We start from the raw sequence: 18,234 nt of genomic DNA, 5'->3' as shown, positions 1-18,234 counted from the left end.
GCTACCTCACTGGGAAATGGGGCCAGACAGTGGATAAAGGGAATGGGTCTAATAGGAGTGGGTCTTCCTAACAGGAAGGTTGAGGGGAATTCTGCCCTGTTCTGGTTACATTTCAAAGGCATCTAAACCAGCACACACAAAGGAATCTGCCACCGGGCTTGTTCCTGCCTTTGGTCCCATCAGCCAACATTGGACCAAACCCAGGAAAGCGGAAAGAACTGGCCAGAACTTGTTTGGGAGCGGACAAGGGATGCCGCCCCACACACACATACAGCTTGGCATTAGGAATAAAGGTCACAACCCCAGAACCTGGAATCAGAAAGAACACTCCTGGACCTGAGATAATTCAGAAGGACTGTCCCACTGTCTGAAGAAGGAAGATTGGACCTGCTTGCCTTGAACCTAGGACCCCTCAGAAATTACTCTAATGGTCAGCTGTCTCACCTCCTGTTTGACCTACAGGGACACAACAGGCTTACCAAGGCCATTCCAGCTTTTTAGCTGAACAGACCCAACTGGACCTGACCTGCTCCCTTTTGCCGGCCTCTGTGGGAGTGAATCCTGACTTCCAAGTGTAGCCTTTAAGGTCCTCCAACCTTGGCTGGAGTCTGAGCGTACCTCTCCCTTTTTGACTGAAACTTTCACTGGATCAAATTCAGAGTGACACAGAGCGACACAAGGCCTTGACACACAGCATTTCACAGGTCCTAATCAGCAGCTTCATTCTAGTGCAGAGCAACAAAGAGACTTGCATTGCAGTACTGCACAGCTCCTGGTCAGTTGCTTTAACGGATTTGACACAGTGACACAGACCTTGCATCAATGCACCATGCAGCTCATAATCACTGGCTTCAAAGGAACCTGAGCAGAGCCTTGCATCTCAGCACCACACACCCCCACACCAAGGACAGAAGGTACTACTCGCAGCGGGTGGAAGCTAGTCTCATACTGAGCCCATGCTCCATCATGGTCAGCCTGAACTTTTGACTTTGTCCCAGACCAAGGCGATCAGTAGGTATTTTTAATCTTTTGGTGCTATTTTTATCTAAAGCTTTAAAAAATCCAAACTCTGGATCTACTGATTGAATTGTTGTCGTTTTGGTATCATTGTATTTATTTCAAAATTAGTTTGGAATTTTTCTTGTGTTATGTTTTCACTTTATTACTTTTTGTCCGCACAAACTATTTATAGATTGCCTCTGAGTGTAGCCTGATTGCTTTGGGCCAAGCTACCAGACAGTTAAGCACAGGTTTATTTATTGACATTTGTGGTTCACCCTGATAAGGTTTGTGATCATTTCTTGAAGTAAAGCATAAAACATATGCAAAAAAGAAGTGATCTGCTGGAAAAATATTCTCGGACTGTTCACAGCGATGGCATAACCTCCCTTGAGGGGGCCAAAACTAAAAAATCAAATTTAGAGCCTTATTGTGAGTTTGGTTGTCCGAGACTGCTGTATCCGCGGTGGCGGTTCAACTGCTGCGCCCTCAGCGGTCCGACTGTGGTATTTTGAGATTGTTGAAATGCTGTTGAAGAGACTGCAGACGAACTGTCGACACAGCCAGCCAGCCTCAGTCCACTGCAGTGGCAATGCGAGAAAAGCAGTGGTCATAGGTTGGTACAGAGAAGTTCGCTGCTGTTCGAATTATGAGTTGGCTTTCCGAAGAGCCAACTGTGGCAGTTGGACCACCTGCTTCGAGTCAGGGGAATCAAAGGATTCCCATCAGACTCTTATGTGGATCCCTTTCTTTAGGTCCACCCTTCACATCATCATCTCGACCCCCTAGAAAATGCTAGTGCCAAAATACAGGTAAGTTTGTTTTGTACCATATACCCATTGATTGGACTAGCAACATATGGGCCAGACCCCAGCAACAGGTAGGTGGTATTTTTACATATTTATCATGCATATGTATAAATTCTGCACATGTTCAGTCGAAATATGGAAGAACATTGAATGCCACTAGGAAGACTGCCAGCGACCCATAGGAAATCTCATAATACAGCAGACGGGAGCCCACCAGTGCAGCGGTGTCCTGGAGGCCGCGGTGGTCAGAATACCAAACCCACAATCAGGCTGTATGTCTTATAGTTCTCTTCCTGGTCTGATAACCGCAATGGTAGAAACTGGGAACACCAATTGGTACAGATTCCTACAGTTGAATATATTGATTTAAGTGATACTGATTTTGTGAATAGTCAAAACAGTCCAAAAAAAAGATAACATGCAGCTGGTAATTTTACCTCTTATGATACAGAACACAATTAGTGACAATCTTGATACACACCAAAACAACAGAGAAGAAGCAAGGAGTTCCCTCACACATACCTCGTAATTCAAATGCTACTGTAGTACTCCTAAGGACAGAGATGCAGACAAGAAAAACTAATCAGCATGATATTGACAACAATTTAGGGATATTGATAAAAGATTTAGATGAAATAATGACTGATTTAGTGCCCACATTCAAGAACTAGAATAGAGGGTCACAGATGCACAAGACTGCCAAGCAAAAGTGTCAGAAAAAACGAAAAAACTCAAATCTGAACAAGAAGTGTTTGAAAACCACATGTGAAGATAGAGTTTGAGATTTGTGGACACCCCAGAATTTATGAAAGCAATGTACTAGTCCCACAGCTAATTGAGAAAATCATAGTCACACATCATACCTGTAATTGTTGAAGATCTATCAATCTGTAGAGAACACAGAAACCCCTTTTCAGCACCTCAGCCTGGCTGCAGATCGAGAACTATTTTGATGAACTCTGGGCAGTTCAGAACAAAGGAGAACATTATGACTAAAGCCAAGCAGCTGAAAACGTTCAGGTAGTTAATGATTATGATTAGGAACACTGCCTGATATGAAATCCAGACACCGCGGTTTTGTTTGGGCCGCAGCAACCGAGGAACAGAGCAGAGGATGGGAGGACGCTGAAAACTGTTTACGGCCCGGCTCTCTGCTGACATACCGCCGGCTCTAAGCGTTTCTGCGTTTGCCCTGTGGTGGGACCTGCGGGTCCTGCAGTATCACAGTGGTGTTGCAGTGGTATCACCGGCAACAAGTATTGGACAGCCTTTTTAAACTTTTTTTATTTGTGAAATGTTTATTCATGTATTGTGCTTTTATGATTGTTAAATTTTACAATCGAATAAAGTTATTTGAACAGTTGAACAGAACTGGCAGCCGGCAGTAGAACATGGTAAACCTGGTCAAGTTGGGAGTTGAAACTCGTGGAGCCATTGCCGCAGCTGCCGATTACCACTGTTCGCCCGCCTGCAGCCTCAAGTAACCTGAAGAAAGCAGTAAGTGGGCCGCGACAAGCTATTTCTTGCTGACTCCTAGCTAACTCTTAGACCCTGAGGAGTAGCGAGACAACGCTCATTTTTTTGCGGTGGAAGGGGTTGCACCCTGTGAGTTACTGCCTCCGCTGCCTCTGTGACTATCCCACGGCTGATGTTGCTGTCTTGCCATATTGCCACCCTGACTTACACTGCCACCTTGACTCACAGAGCTAATGGCAGAGGAAGGGCACAGGTCAAGAGTGGGCCCGGCGCCCGGCACCTTAGGCGGGGCAGGCAGTGAGGCCTTTTGCTGCTTAATTGCTGGGTTTTTCCTGTCGGTTTCCTTCCTTGCTCGGGTCTGCTGCGGGATTGTTACGGGACCACTGACACCAGAATCCTTTGCTCCTTTGCTTCTTGCTCCTTTAGCGCACAGCAACCCATGCACTACAAGATCTACAAGTAGCGCCAAGGGGGCCAGGCTATTGAAATATTGGGGACACACTCACCTATCGCTGTGAGGGGAACAGCCACCGCTAGTTTGCTCTGCCTTGCTCAGCACCTAGCAACAGGGGGACCACAACTACAACTCCCAGAGGCATCACTGCTGTGGCGCCGGCAGTGATGTGCAGAACGCGTCTGAGCTCGTCCAAGTCTGACTGAGGCAGGGCTGGGCCACACTACTAACTTCTTCCATTGATTGTGGTCAACGTACCTCTGACTGCAGAAAGGTCTTAATTCATTGATAGAAAGTTTTACAGTTTGAAAGCTCTGGTCATTATGAGTAGGCTTAGGCCTGGTAATGGGCAGGGGGTTGTGGGGTCATTGGATGCATTTTTACTAAGGGCTGAGTCGGTCCTGATGCACCAAATTGAACTAACCGAGCTGAGACTCTCCCTTGAGCCTGTAATAAACATTGTCAACAGATCTGACACCACGGGCCAAGCCCTTATTGCCCCGAGCTCATGCCCAACCTTGGAGTCACCGGCAACGGCAACACAAAGCAGCAGTCCGGCCATAATAGATCAAGTCACCGAGATCATAGAAGTCCATAAAACGCGGGTTAATGTTGATATTTCTAGTTCTCTATCTAAACCTAACGTGGTTACCTGGGATCAAAAAGGTCAATCCAAGACTAACCATGTGAACAGCTCTGCGCCACCCTCAAAAAAGAGAAAAGGTGAAGTTGTGGGTGATCAACATCTACCCCCACTGAAACTTCCGAAAAATAAATCTACTGATAAGGAGCCAACACATGAGATAATTATGGCCAATACCGGGGGGACAAGGGGGACAATTTCCACGGAAGTTGACTACTGGAAAAAGCTCAAAACTACGATAACAGTACTTCTAGACGCGCTGATCCAGAGGTTGTCGACTATCGAAAATAGACTGTCGGACTTGGAAAGAACTATGGTAAACAGTAACATGAATTTAATTACCTGCAATCAGGGGAGACTAATGTTACCAATAGAAATATGGACAAAATTACATCTGCCTTTACTGCAGTCACTGCTAATAATCAGGACAGCTTGTCATGTATGGGGGGCGGGGCGGTTAGAACCTAGAGTGGAGGTTATCTCACATGAAAGGAACCCATTCCTGACTAATGCTCAAGCAACAAACGCACCAAGTGGTAGCCAGTTAGGGAGTGAACAACATCATATTCCAAGATTAGTAGGAGGAAATCAAAAATCTCTTGAGGGAGCACCCGCAAACCTCTGTTTACCTCCTGAAGCTACCCGCTACACGGTAATATTAGCTAATGTTCCTCCATTGTTACCAGGGGTTTCTGAACACTGGTCTTCATTGAGGAACAAATCACTCAATTTTTTGAGGGAGAAGACGGGACTGGAAGACACATTGTTTACAGAATTTAAAATGGTATGCCGAATTGGGTGGGTTGGAGATTCTATTAAGAAACTCCAAGGAGACTGTGTTGTTTTATCTTTTAGATCTCCAGGATTAGTTAAATCTATACTGGAAAGGTCTCATTCCTGGTCTCTGTCCCCCAGGGGTGTTTCAATCTTACCATTGTTTTTCTTTATCAGCCACTGAGAGATTTGGAGGCCGGCACAGAAAGGGTGAGACCAAGACAAGTTAACCAACAATCCATGTATCCCTCGTGGTATCACACAAATCACTACGAGCCACTAACTGATCTTGGAGAGATAGATTGACTGGTCTTAAGCATTATTGACCGGCAGAATCTGAAAACTACAAATAGCAACTCTAAGATAGCTCCCGATCCCCTGAATGGCTTGGTGGATTGTCCTCATGCAATTGACCAGGTAGACACTTTTGATCACCCCTTACCTGAAGATTGTGAGAAGCGTAAAGGGGAAACAAGTATCTTATTAGCAAATTACTCTGATGTTGATGTTGGTGGGGGAGAGGTAGACATGCCCACTCAAAATGTATATGTCCTAAGAGTAGCCTCATGGAACATCGCGGGCATTAGAACAAGAATTTGAGATGAGGCTTGGCTATCATATGTCAAGAAAGTCGACATTATTTGTCTCCAAGAAACCTGGAGCATGGATGAGTTAGTTATAGATGGTTTTTGTTCATCCCATACCCAGGCAATTCCATCAGCGGCGTAGAGGGCAAAGGGCGGCCTAGCGACCTTCATCTCTGTAAAATATGGAACGATAAAGATTGAGAAAATTAAGGACTCCCCCATGGTTTCAGATTATTTTGATCTCAAACCTAACTGATGTCCCAATTTTTGTTAATTAATTGGTATTACATCATCTTTAACAATAATGAATGTGGTGTCATTACTAACCTAAAAGAGGAGATAAATAAGGCCGTAGCAAAATGCTTTCCTGTTTGTATAATTTGGTTGGGGGATTTTAACCATACCATATGTCAGCATAGTTCACATTTGGTTTGCGGGGTGTTAGATACTGAAAACCAACCCCTTTCACAATTTAGACATACTGTGCAGGGTGAAGCTTTAAATGACATTATCATGACTAATGATTTATGTTTTGTAGATACTCTGGTCTGTAACCCAGTTAATCAGTATCCTACATTTCAGGGTGGGAGTAGGGTAAGTACTATAGATTTTATATTGATCTCTAGGAAATTCTGCCACCTGGTGAATAACTTCGCGATGGAACCCAACCCCGCTAGTGATCATAACCCCCTGGTCCTTAGCCTGCAAACAAAGGTATTAAAGGGTAATACTGATGATCTTCCCTTAAAATTATAATTCCAACCAGGGGGTGAGATTAAAATGGAGTAACATAAACCCTGTTGAATTTGAAGAGAATATTATACGATCTAATTTTGACAAGGTCATGATATGTTTGTCCGATGTTCCTAGGTCGGAAGAGGTCATACAGAGCTTTGAAGATATCTGTAAGGATGTGGCTTGTAATTTGATTAGGACCATAAAGGAGCGAACAACAAGACGTAAAATGGTTTAATGCTGCGTGGTCTCAGGCCCAAAAAGATCTAAAAAATGCCCTCCATTTGGTCCCCCTTGCTGGGGATTTAATTAGCAAAGCTTGACAAACCTATAAATGAGCAATTCGAAATAGAAAAGACGAGTTAAGAAGCCTCGCATGGGATGACCTGGAGAGAGCTAGTGCTCTCAAGGATTCTAGAGGCTTCTGATAAGTCATAAATCGTCCCCTTTTCACAAATGAGGTTATGAATATGGAATCGCTAATAACTGAAGACGCATGGGTAGTTCATTTTACGAAAAATTTTAATCCTAAGGGTGTTTCATTGCATGACCAAAAAGAAGACATAGTCGTCAACCTCGCCACTGCGAATAAACTGAGTCTGTCCATTACGATTGGTGAGGTTGAAGATGCATTACTGAAGGGTATTGCTGCAAAAGCCCTAGGGCCCAACAGCGCCCTATTAGACATGTTCAAAGGTAATCTCCGAATATGGGTGCAGCTGTTGGCGAATGTTTTTAAATCAGTGATAGTGGGCCGCATACCTTGCTCATGGAAGGAAGCCGTGGTGGTTCCAATATACAAGAAGGGCAGTAGGAATGATCCAATTTGCTATAGACCTATTTCCCTAATTGACGCCTCATGCAAAGTCATGGGGAGGGTGATTCTTGCCTGCCTTGAGCTCTGGGCTAATGAGGCCGGCCTGATATCCCATTCACAATACGGCTTTAGAAAGGGTATGGGTACGAACGAACAATGCCTCAACCTGTCCCTAGTTATGGGTAAGTACATGAAGGACCGATCCACTTGGCCTTCATGGACTTATCCAGTGCATTCAACACAATTAACAGGGGGAAGCTGTGGTTACTTATGGAAAAGATGGGTTTTTAGGAGGCACTTATTACCCTTTTGTGTAGGATGCATTAATCTACCTCAGTTTCTATACGATCAGGTGGAGAAAAATCCAGATCTATTGCATCCACAGAGGGTGTAAGACAGGGAGGCATTTTGCCCCCCTTTTTATTCCTTTTATACATGAACGGGGTGGAGAAATTTTTAATAGAGCAACACTTGGATTATCCGACTGTAGGAGGCAACGTGGTTCCCTTGCTTTCTGACGCGGATGACACTATACTGCTGACATTAACGGCTAATAGCTTCCAAAAAGCCCTGGTCGCATTAACTGATTTTATGAGGATTTGGATCTCAAGGTTAATTTTAATAAGTCTTTTATTACGGTCTGTGGTCCTAAAAACACAAAAACAAGAACATTTGTGGTAAATCGTAGAACAATTGAAAAGGTCCCTTCTTTTACATATTTAGGGAATGTTTTTAATAATAAATTAATTTGGGACAATACGATTGCGACTAGGGTCCAACAGACAAGTAGACCTATAGAGGGCCTGTTTCACTTTGCGTACAAATTAGGTCATAGGCCAGTGGCATAAATACTTGTCTTATATAAATCAAAATGCCGGTCAATTACAACTTATGGGGCGGGAGTTTGGGGAAGTCAAAAAAACAGCCAATTGCAAATTCTGGAAAACAGATTTACAAAAAGATTGCTGATGGTTCCCATTAGCTCTCCCTCCAAATTTTGTCATTCTGAGCTGGGATTGGATTTGCTTGAAGATAGAATTAAATTGGCACCCTTGATTCTATGGGGGAAAGTGTGGTCATCGGAAGAACTATCATTTACCAGAGCAATCATAAGGGATTGTTTAAGTTTGGGAAATGCATCGCCTATTCCCTGGCTTTGCTATGTTAAAAATGCCCTAAGCAAGATTGGCTTAGGAAATTATTTTGAAAATCCTGATGGCATACCAGCTAACAATAAAATAATGATTAAAAATTCCTATTATAACAAGTTAGTTTCATCTTGCCTGGTCAATGAGACCCCATCCCATGGTTCGCCAAATATCCAATAATTCTACTTATCCTTTAGTACCCATACACATTCCCGCTTCCTTTTGACGAGGTTACGTCTCTGCACATTGCACTTTCTTGTGGCTTTTCCCAATCAGGTGAGCTGGTGTGAGAGACTGACTCCCTGTCCTTGTGATAACTGAGCCGGACAAAGCACAATGCACCTTATGCTGTTTTGCACTATATATAAAGATATAAGGGCTTGTTTTATTAGGCCAATCCTGAGGGACATTGCCCCTTGTTTATATCAGCAAGGTTTTAACTATTTACGTTCTTTGTCCAATACTGTCACATGGTGCACTGTGCTAAATTTTACTAGAACTGTTTTGCGAATCAGGAAAAGATATAAAATGTGATGAGCAAACTGGGAAATGGGGCCTTCTGTAATTTTTATTAACTATTTATTATTACACCCTCGGATTGATACAAAGAAAATGGTAGCTTATGGAAAACCCTGTGATTCTATGGTATATGTTGTTTTGGACATATTTAGTATATGTAAAATGTAATATGGATTAACTTTAAGTACAGTTTTATTATTGTGACTATGTACTTTTATGATTCATAAGAATCGAATACAGTTTTTCAAAGAAAAAGATATGAAGATCTTTGGGTACCATACCAATGCTAGTACAAATGACTGAAGTAAAATGCCTGGCACAAGGCACATTTCAGATAGTCAATGATATACACAACATACAAGGGCACCGAGCTTAAAGGGAAGTAAAAAAAAAACAAGAAAAGAAGCGAGACTCCAGGATAATGAAAGAAAAAAATTGGCAAAAAACCATAATCGTTAGCAGGATGGTATTTGTCAGTAACAGGGGAGGTTTCTGGGTTGGACCCAGAGGATTACTGAGGCTGGTGCAAAACAGGGCATGAGTATAAAGAGGGGGGTTCCTCCATGGGAAAGGGAGCAAACATTCTGGGGAGTGGAACAGGACAGGGACAAAGCATGGGAAGAGAAATTGGTAGAGGTGGGGAAGAGGATTGTGGAGGGAAGCATGATTGAGGGTAAAAAGGGTCAGAAAATGGTTTCAATGGAAATTGCAACAAGATGAGCCAAAACAAACACACATGATTAGACGATCAATGCACTGAGCATGAATGAATTAAAAATAATCTCTATCAATGCTAACAATCTTAACAATTGCAATAATAATAAAGCTATTCCTTCTTGGTATTTGTCAGGAATCAAACTAATGTAGTATCTGTAGTGCAGTGTAAACTGCGAAAATCGAAGAGGCAGCGAATTCTTGTGAAGCCTCAAATGGTGAATCTTTATTGGAACTTATAGTGTTTCTGTGTGCATTTGGACCTTTCAAGTTGGCCGCTGCTCTTTCCGTGATCTGCTGTGCATCTGTGACAGGACGTTACAAGACGGTTGAGCGCGCGGCAATCTGCGCACTTCAATCGTGATGTTCTGAGAGGAGCTTCGTTTTTTCGCCCTCTTCCCTTTATCGGAAGGCGGACTTTTGCACCTTCGAAGGGTTATTTCCCTTCACAGCAATTCTCTGTTTGTTTTCCTGAGAGATATTTCAGAGTTTGTCTCGGAGCCAAATCTACCGCTAGCAGTCAGTGACAGGTTTAAGCCGTTTTCAGATTATCTTCGAAGCTGACTAAGTCTGCAGCGGCTTTTTTCAAGTAGCCGCTAAATTCGACCTCTCAACACCAGTTGGTAGCAGTTTTCCAGAGAGGTCGCGTATAAGACTTTCCTGTGGAGTTCCAGAAGCCAAGTCCTCAACAACGACTCAAGTCAGTAAGCGAGTGCTAGCGCTTTGAACCAGTTATCCTTTCCTCCCTTTGGCGACCTTTCCTTTTCCTTTCCGCCCTTCTTTCCCTTTCCCTGTGCCTTTTTGCGCGTTCCTTTTGCCAACTGGAGAAGCAGAATTTCCTACGCTAGTGTGAGTTAAACAAGAAACAACTTTTAACTATCGGCGCTACTGAACTTTGAGAGAGAGTTTATCCTGCTACTAATGTACATACCTTGCACAATGTGAAAAGTTGGAACTGAGTTCTCAATTCGAAAATTGTTGATTAAGACTGGTACTTATCTTAAGGGTTAGCAAAGTATTAACCATATTTAGAAGAGAAGCAAGCCTGCAGGAGTTCTAGGTAGGAGTTAGTATGATAATGAATGTCACTAGGAAAGGAGTAGAGTAGGATGTCGTTATAACCTTTATTTACATCTGTGCATTAGGTGTACCTCGCCAGGAGTTGCCAGTGGAGGATCGAAAACTTCATAAGATGATTCTGTAAGAGAAGGCAGTTACACCATCCTGAGGCAGTACACCATCCTGAGGCAGTCTCTTCTTTTCCACTTCCCCTTTCCCCCATGCTAGTGCCGTTACTCCGTCCGGGTGGCTGTACTGGTGCAGGGGCATTGGGAGTTATCGTCTGTTCTGCTTCCGTGGAAATTGAGGTACCTTCTGACAGTATTGCATACTTCAGATGCCACAGTACTGATACAAGACTCACATATAGCTAAATGCTCAGGGCCAGATCTATTAATCTTTCAAGCAACGCATCACAGCAAGACAACTTGCTGTGCAGTGTGAAAGGGACACGGCAGTAATGCTCCATATTTACCAATATGTGGCACATTTCTGCTCTCTAGCTGCACCATGGTGTAAGGGTGCCTGCGTTCCTGAACTTCTAGCTACTACACACAATAAATGAGCACTTCCTACTGCACAATAATGATAATAACAACAGCAGGATAATAATCTGTACAGCAGAAATTAACTTCTTAGACGAGGATGAAGAATGGCACTTTTCACACATATACACTAGGCCTGGGAGGTAAATTCCGTTCCGCTCGCGGAACTTGTGGAATTTCGCGTTCCGCGGAGAACGCGAAATTCCTCAAAAGTCTGCTTTCCGCGATTTCGCGAAATTTTTTGCTTGTTCGTGTTCTCAAAATGCGTGTTCGCGAGATATTTCTCCCCGAGCACGCAAACAGCGATTGTGAACAGGAAAAAACATCGCGAACAAATCACTTCCGCGTGTTCGCGCAAATTTCTGCGTGTTCGCGGAGATTTTTTACCGTTTCACGGAGATTTGCGTAACGCAATTCCGCAAATTCCGCCCACCCCTAATATACACACCATACATCGTGAAAATCATAACAGTATTATGCCCCTAATGAACTTGTTGCTTCCTAACAAGCCAAATGTCATATACTATGAACTACTAGGTCAGATCATAGTAAAAACTAACAAACACAATTCAGGAAAATAATCATTGACTTTAAACAGGAAATTATACAAAAAATTCAAAAAATGTATCAACACAGATATATAAAGCTGTTATTACCATTTTAATCATAGAATTTGGAGGCACCTTCAGAAATTTACACTAAGAAATTAATAGCCTAAGAATATGTAACGGTCAGACAAGTAGCAACATCTAACAGAATTCCCCTTCTACCAAACATATGAACGGAACTAAAAGGCCTATTGACAGGGTGGTTTGCAACACAAACCTTAATTCAGATTTATGAAGCCACGCAAGGGCCACTTTACATGCCCTTAGTGGCTCAATAAATCTGGAGTAAGGTAACACAGCACAACTCACCACTATGCCTTACTCTGCCCTGGGAAGGCATTCCTTGGAAGTTATGTGGGTGTTCCCACGCAACTCCCATACGTTTTGCCAAATTACAAGATTTACGAGAACTGGTAAATCTGGGAATGCACCGACAAGATATGCCTTCCCAGGAGAAGCACAACAAGGAGAAATATCTTTATTTTTCCTCATTACTTCCTCTTTCTATGAGTGCTGCATTCTGGTTCTATAGTCACTAGGTGTAGGTTGTTTATTTGAACAGCCAGGTCTTTAGATCTCTTCTGAATTGTTGGAGTGATGGTGAGGTCTTGAGGTGCTGCAGGAGGAGGCTGTTCCAAAAATAGGCTGCCTGGTGTGAAAAGTAGCATCCTCTACTATTGGTTCAACGGATCTGTGGGGTGTCTGTGATAGAGAGGTAGGTTGAACGGAGGTGTCTGGATGGTTGGTGGAAGGTTAGGCGGTAGTTGATGTATACTGGTCCTTAGTCGTGCAGGGCTTAGTAGGTGTAGGTCAGCATCTTGGACTGGCATAGTTTCTGGATTGAGAAAAAACGAACAGTGGTATGGTATTTCGGTAAACTGGTGCCACTAAGGAGAATAGCACATCACACTATCTGAAATTACTTATTTCGGTGACGGTGCTGCAAGGTGAGGAGAACCACCAACCTCCCCAAAATTAAGACCTGTGCCAACTGAAAGCAATGACACTCCCCAGCACACATCGAGAGTGTGTAAAAATTGTTTCACAGTGCACAATATCAGCACAAATTGTACAAAATAATTAAGATTCTCTTTTTCTTCTTTTCTCCTTTTATTTTGTTGATCTTCAGACAGCCGACACACGTTTCATCGCATACCGGGGAATTAGTCCCGTGACTTTTTCAAGGCTATGTCTTTGTGGTGATAGTTAGAAACCCACAAAGGGTTTCAGTTTCTTGCGGTGTCCTTAACAACAGTTAGGTGTTCCGTACTTGGCAATACACGAATGGCGGCGTCCTGTGGCAAGAAGCCTGACTTACGCTTGTGATATCGGGACATATCAGAATCCCTGGATATTTAGGAACTGTTGTTAAGGAGAAAAGAAGAAAAAGAGAATCTCAATTATTTTGTCCAATTTGTGTGCTGATATTGAAAACTGTGAAACAATTTTTACACACCCTGGACGTGTGCTGGGGAGTGTCATTAGTTTCTGGATTGTGAGACAGTGTATGCTCTTGAGGGGTAGCGTGATGTGGGTCCTTCTGGCAAGGTTGAGTATGGCTCTTGCTGCTGAGGTCTGTATTGTTTTGAGTTTCTTAATAATGCATGTAGTGATTCCTACATAAAGCGTGTTTCTGCAGTCCAGTCTGCTGGTGATGAAGGCCGGCATGACAGTTCTTCTGGTGTTTACTGGGAGCCAACTCAAGATCTTGCAAAGCATAAAAATAAAGGAGATCTTCCACTCTGACAAACAAATATAAAGGAACACAATATGCAACACTTACATAGGAAAAAACAAAACAAATTCAATACAAACAATACCACAATGCTTTACAAACAACAGTCACATAGTAAAAGTAACTAATAAATGTAACTAACATTATGCTGTTGCGTACAACACTACACTACTTAACACTGAAACACAACCAAAATCTAAACAACAATAACATTACAAAATAACACACTTCTTAATACAGCTACCCACCTCCCAATATACCTAAAACCTTATATAATAACTTAAAAATGGTTTGCACACCATCCATTTTGAAGAAGGTGTTGGACATTAAAGGGGTCACATTTACTATTTCCACTCGGATCTATGCCTTTTTGGGGAACGTTTTGGATATTAAAGGGGTCTGATGTATTGGCCCCACTCCTATTTAAGTCATTTTGGTAATTGTTGGACAGTAACAATGTTACATATATGAAAACCACCCAGTACATTAACCTTGATATTTCTATTTTCAAAGACTAAGGGGCTGATTTCAAGTTTGTGGCAGTCGGGAGAAGAATGCCACCAAGCCTGTGGCTTACCCACCATCATATTATGACAACGCCGCCAGCTTGCGATGTTGTGGTGGTGGGGCAATGGCGGTGGCATGCTTTGGCTCATAGAGAGCCCGAAGTTTATGCTGCCATGGCAGCGCCACTTGCACGTCAGGTGTACTGTGTACCATGCACCATGTTGTGCATGGCACACAGTGCACTCACAACAGAGTAGTGAGAGGGAGGCACAACATTTGCCCTGATGCAAACTACATGGGCTGAAACACCCTTGGAGCCTGTTTGGGTCCCCTTTCCCTGCTTTTTTGCTGACCTGTTCATGGTGGGTTGCCCACCGTGAATGGCTCACCAAAAATGCAGGTCATAATGTGTATGGCGGTGCAGGCATTGGCACTGCCACTGCATACCACCTCTTTTCTCACAGCCGCCTGTCCGGATCCAAGGGGTCTTGCGTCGGGCTGGTGACAGTTTGAATGCCAAACTTGTAATCACAGAAGTTGCAGTGGTTGGACCACCTCCTCAGGTACGGTGGACTTAGGACCGTCATACTTGTAATCAGACCCTTGGCACCTGGACACCTAGCTTGCCACTTGCCTGTGGCCACAGGTTCCTGCTTGTTCCAGATAGATCCAATGACACCGCAGCTGCCCGGGGTTTTGCACTGGGATTTTCCCACTCACTGTTCTTCCCACCAACAGAAGACCTGCCCACTCCAGGTCCTACTTATAAGAGGCCGCAGTGCAACCACATTAGTATACACCTGGACACTTAGCTTGCCACTTCCCTGTGGCCTCCAGTTCCTGATTGTTTCAGGCTAATCCAGTGACACCGCAGATGCCTGTGAATGTTTGCTTGGGTTTACCTGATTGGGTTTCCCACTGACCGTTCTTCCTGCCAAAAGAAGTCCTGCCCACCACAAGATCTACTGAATGCAGGCCACAGTGAGACTGCACCACTGGCGTGCAAAAAGTGTGCCAAAGGCAAGCCCATCTGCACCCATCTTTGGCTGGGCAGCACCCAGCGCCACGACCCCTGGCCCTGCCACCCTTCAAACCCACTTTATTGGCACCAGATGAGAACTAACTCACCCTTTGAGAGGGTTATTGTTGATGCTTTTGGGCCCCTTGACCCCAGGACAGTCTTAGGCATCATGTATATCCTGGTCTCAGTTGACTAGGCTAAAAGGTGGCCTGAGGCCATACTGCTAAGGACAGTGACTGTACTTGTGGTGGCCAGGCCACTGAAGTGGATCATTACAAAAGTGGATTTTCCCAAGGAGGTTGTGTCTGAGAGGGCACCATCTCCATATATGCCTACATGAAGACCATACGGGATGAGCATGGGATAATCTACAAGCTCTTAAAACAATACCACTCCCAAACAAACAGGCTTGTTGGAAGGTTTAACAAGACTCTGAAAGGCACGGCTATCGGATTATCAAAGCCACAAAGAAATACATGAGCTGTCCTGTAATGCTATTGTGTACAGGGAGGTTGCACTGAGGCGAGTGGGTTTCATTCTCTTTGAAATTCTGTTTGGCCACCATGTGAGAGGACCTCTCAAGGAGGAGTGGAAAAATCTCCCAGAAAACCCCCACAACTTGAAGTGAGCTACATATTAGACCTTAGAACATGTATGACCAGAAGGCCACTCAGGTGGAATACCAACCTGGCCAAAAAATGCTGGTCAAGAGCCTGTAGATGGCCAAGCCTTACAGGACTGCTAGACCTGGTTCTAAGAGATAAAAAAGAGGCAACTTACCTGGTGGACATGAGACATCCAGGAACCCCTTAAGGGTACAACAAATGAATCACCTCAAGCAACGCTTTGAGAAGTCTACATTGACAACGCTCATGGTGACAGATGTGGTGAGGAGGTGGAGAGCGAACACCTCATAGAAATAATAACTTCCAAGGAGCAGCATGGGGCAATGGAGCTGTCTTCCCCCACACTGGGAGCAAAACAGCAGACTGTCATGAGTTACTGTGACAGCTCTCCTCTCTTTTCCTCTTTACCCCCATACCCACTGACTTGTGTGCCCATGATATTGACACAGGTGACAGCACACCTGTTGAAGACATAATTTATAGGATATCTTATAAAATGAGAACCAGTATCAAAGATGAGGAGGTTTCTAAGCTGCGGTAGCTGGAGGAGGGGGCTTCGAGTCCTCCAATAGTCTCTGGTCCAGTCTAGTTGTTTTGGTTCCAAAGGCTGCCACCTGCTCTCCTCCCAGAGCCCCCTTTTTCTCCCTGAGCACAACTGGAGAACTGTAGTTCTATGGTGGATGCAGGGCCCAACAGTTATAAAGACAGATACTAACCTCATTCCCAGAGATGATAAGCTCATTACAGTTAGGAGCTGCCGAGTTCTTCTTTTCCTTTGACTTGACATCAGGATATTGGCAGATTAGTCTGGGAGGGCCACCGAGAGGTCAGCATTCTCCACCCAAAAAGGGCACTTCCAATTCAGAATGATGCCCTTTGGGCTACAAAGTTCCCTTGCAACTTTCCAGTGGTTGGTCAACCAGGTCTTAACCTGGCTGAAAAGCTTCAGTGAAGCTGACCTGAACAATACTTTTGTCTGCAGCTTCAGCTTATGACCACCTCAAGGGAGTGCTTCAGTCTCTGACTATCAAGACCATTAAGTAAAATATAGGGCAGAGCTCTGTGGTGTATTTGGGCCACCAAGTAGGTGGAAGTCATGTGTGTCCTTTCCAGTCCAAGATGTAGATCACTGAGGCTTCTTAAGCCTCACTGGATACTACAAGAGATTTTTCAAGGGCTACGGCCTGTCTTCAGCTAGGGTGGACACATGTTTAAAATGTTAATCTTTTGCATGGTGTATCCCTAGAGTTTGTCTTGACTGTTTATGCTAGCTGTAGAACTCTTGCACTTTACCCCAGTTAACCAGTTTTAAAATGGAGCTGTTCCCACCTTTTAACTTGATGAAATTGGCATAACCCTGATTGACATATTTAACTTATTTATAAGTCCCTTGGATATCATCCAAAAATGAATCCAGGGCACATAATTTAAATGGCAGTAGTGGACTGCAGCACCAACTGTGCCATCAAGTACTGTGACAGTGTAACCATGACTCTAGTCCAACCGTGTTTGTCATGGCAGAGTAGTTTTAAAACTACAATTTTTACATGTCATAAAAACCTATTTTGATAGGTCTAAACCTTGCTTTTAAATATTCATAACTCAGTAGGGCATGCAGGAATTGATGCAAAAGTGGGTAGAGTTAGCCCAATGAACTCTTGCGCCATTGGTTAGGGAGGGGCCAGGAGTCATGTCCTATCACAGGCCAGTTTTAGGCATAAATTTGGTACCCGCAATACATCCTCAGGACACTTTCTTGGCCTGTAGAAGATGAGGAGAGGACTAGACCTGCCATCTGCGACCTGAGAAGAATGTAGAAGGCTGAACCTGCTCTCCCTTTTGTAACCAGGACAAATAAGTGGGCTCCAAGAGTCATCAGGCTGACCTCCTTTTCAAGCTACAGGGGCACAGTAATCTACAAGAAGCCTCTCACTTTTCTCTGCCCACCTTTGATGGTCCATCCTGAAACTTTCCAGGAAGTTGCGGGGTTATGGTTAAGTCAGACTTTCCATTGATAAGTGTTTTTTTTGGTTTTGTTTATACCTTTGTACTGTGCAGCAGACATGTAGTAAACTTCCCAAAAAAGGTATACCTTCTTTTTGGTTCACCAGGTCTCCATGGTCATTTTTATGCAGATTCAATAGCAGGGACCGAAAAATAGGGTGGTCTGAAGAGTGAAAATTCCACTTCCCCGATATGGAAAAATGGCTGAATGGAATTAAAACAAACTTGGCACTTTAACAGAATTTCACTCAAGAAAGGACTTGAGATTTTGAAAAAATTGCATTTACATTTTTTCCATTTAGATATGCAGAAGTTACATTTTTTAAATTTCTGGACTGAAACAAGAGAGGACTTGCATATCAAATAAAAAAATTAAGGCACACTATAGGACAAAGGCCATTTGTCCCTGCCATCCATTGTAGAATCACAGAATTGCACATTTAGCAGCAGATTC

This window comes from Triturus cristatus, chromosome 4_1, assembly GCF_964204655.1.
Source record: "Triturus cristatus chromosome 4_1, aTriCri1.1, whole genome shotgun sequence".
NCBI lineage: Eukaryota > Metazoa > Chordata > Amphibia > Caudata > Salamandridae > Triturus > Triturus cristatus.
Note: the sequence above shows the minus strand (reverse complement) of the source record.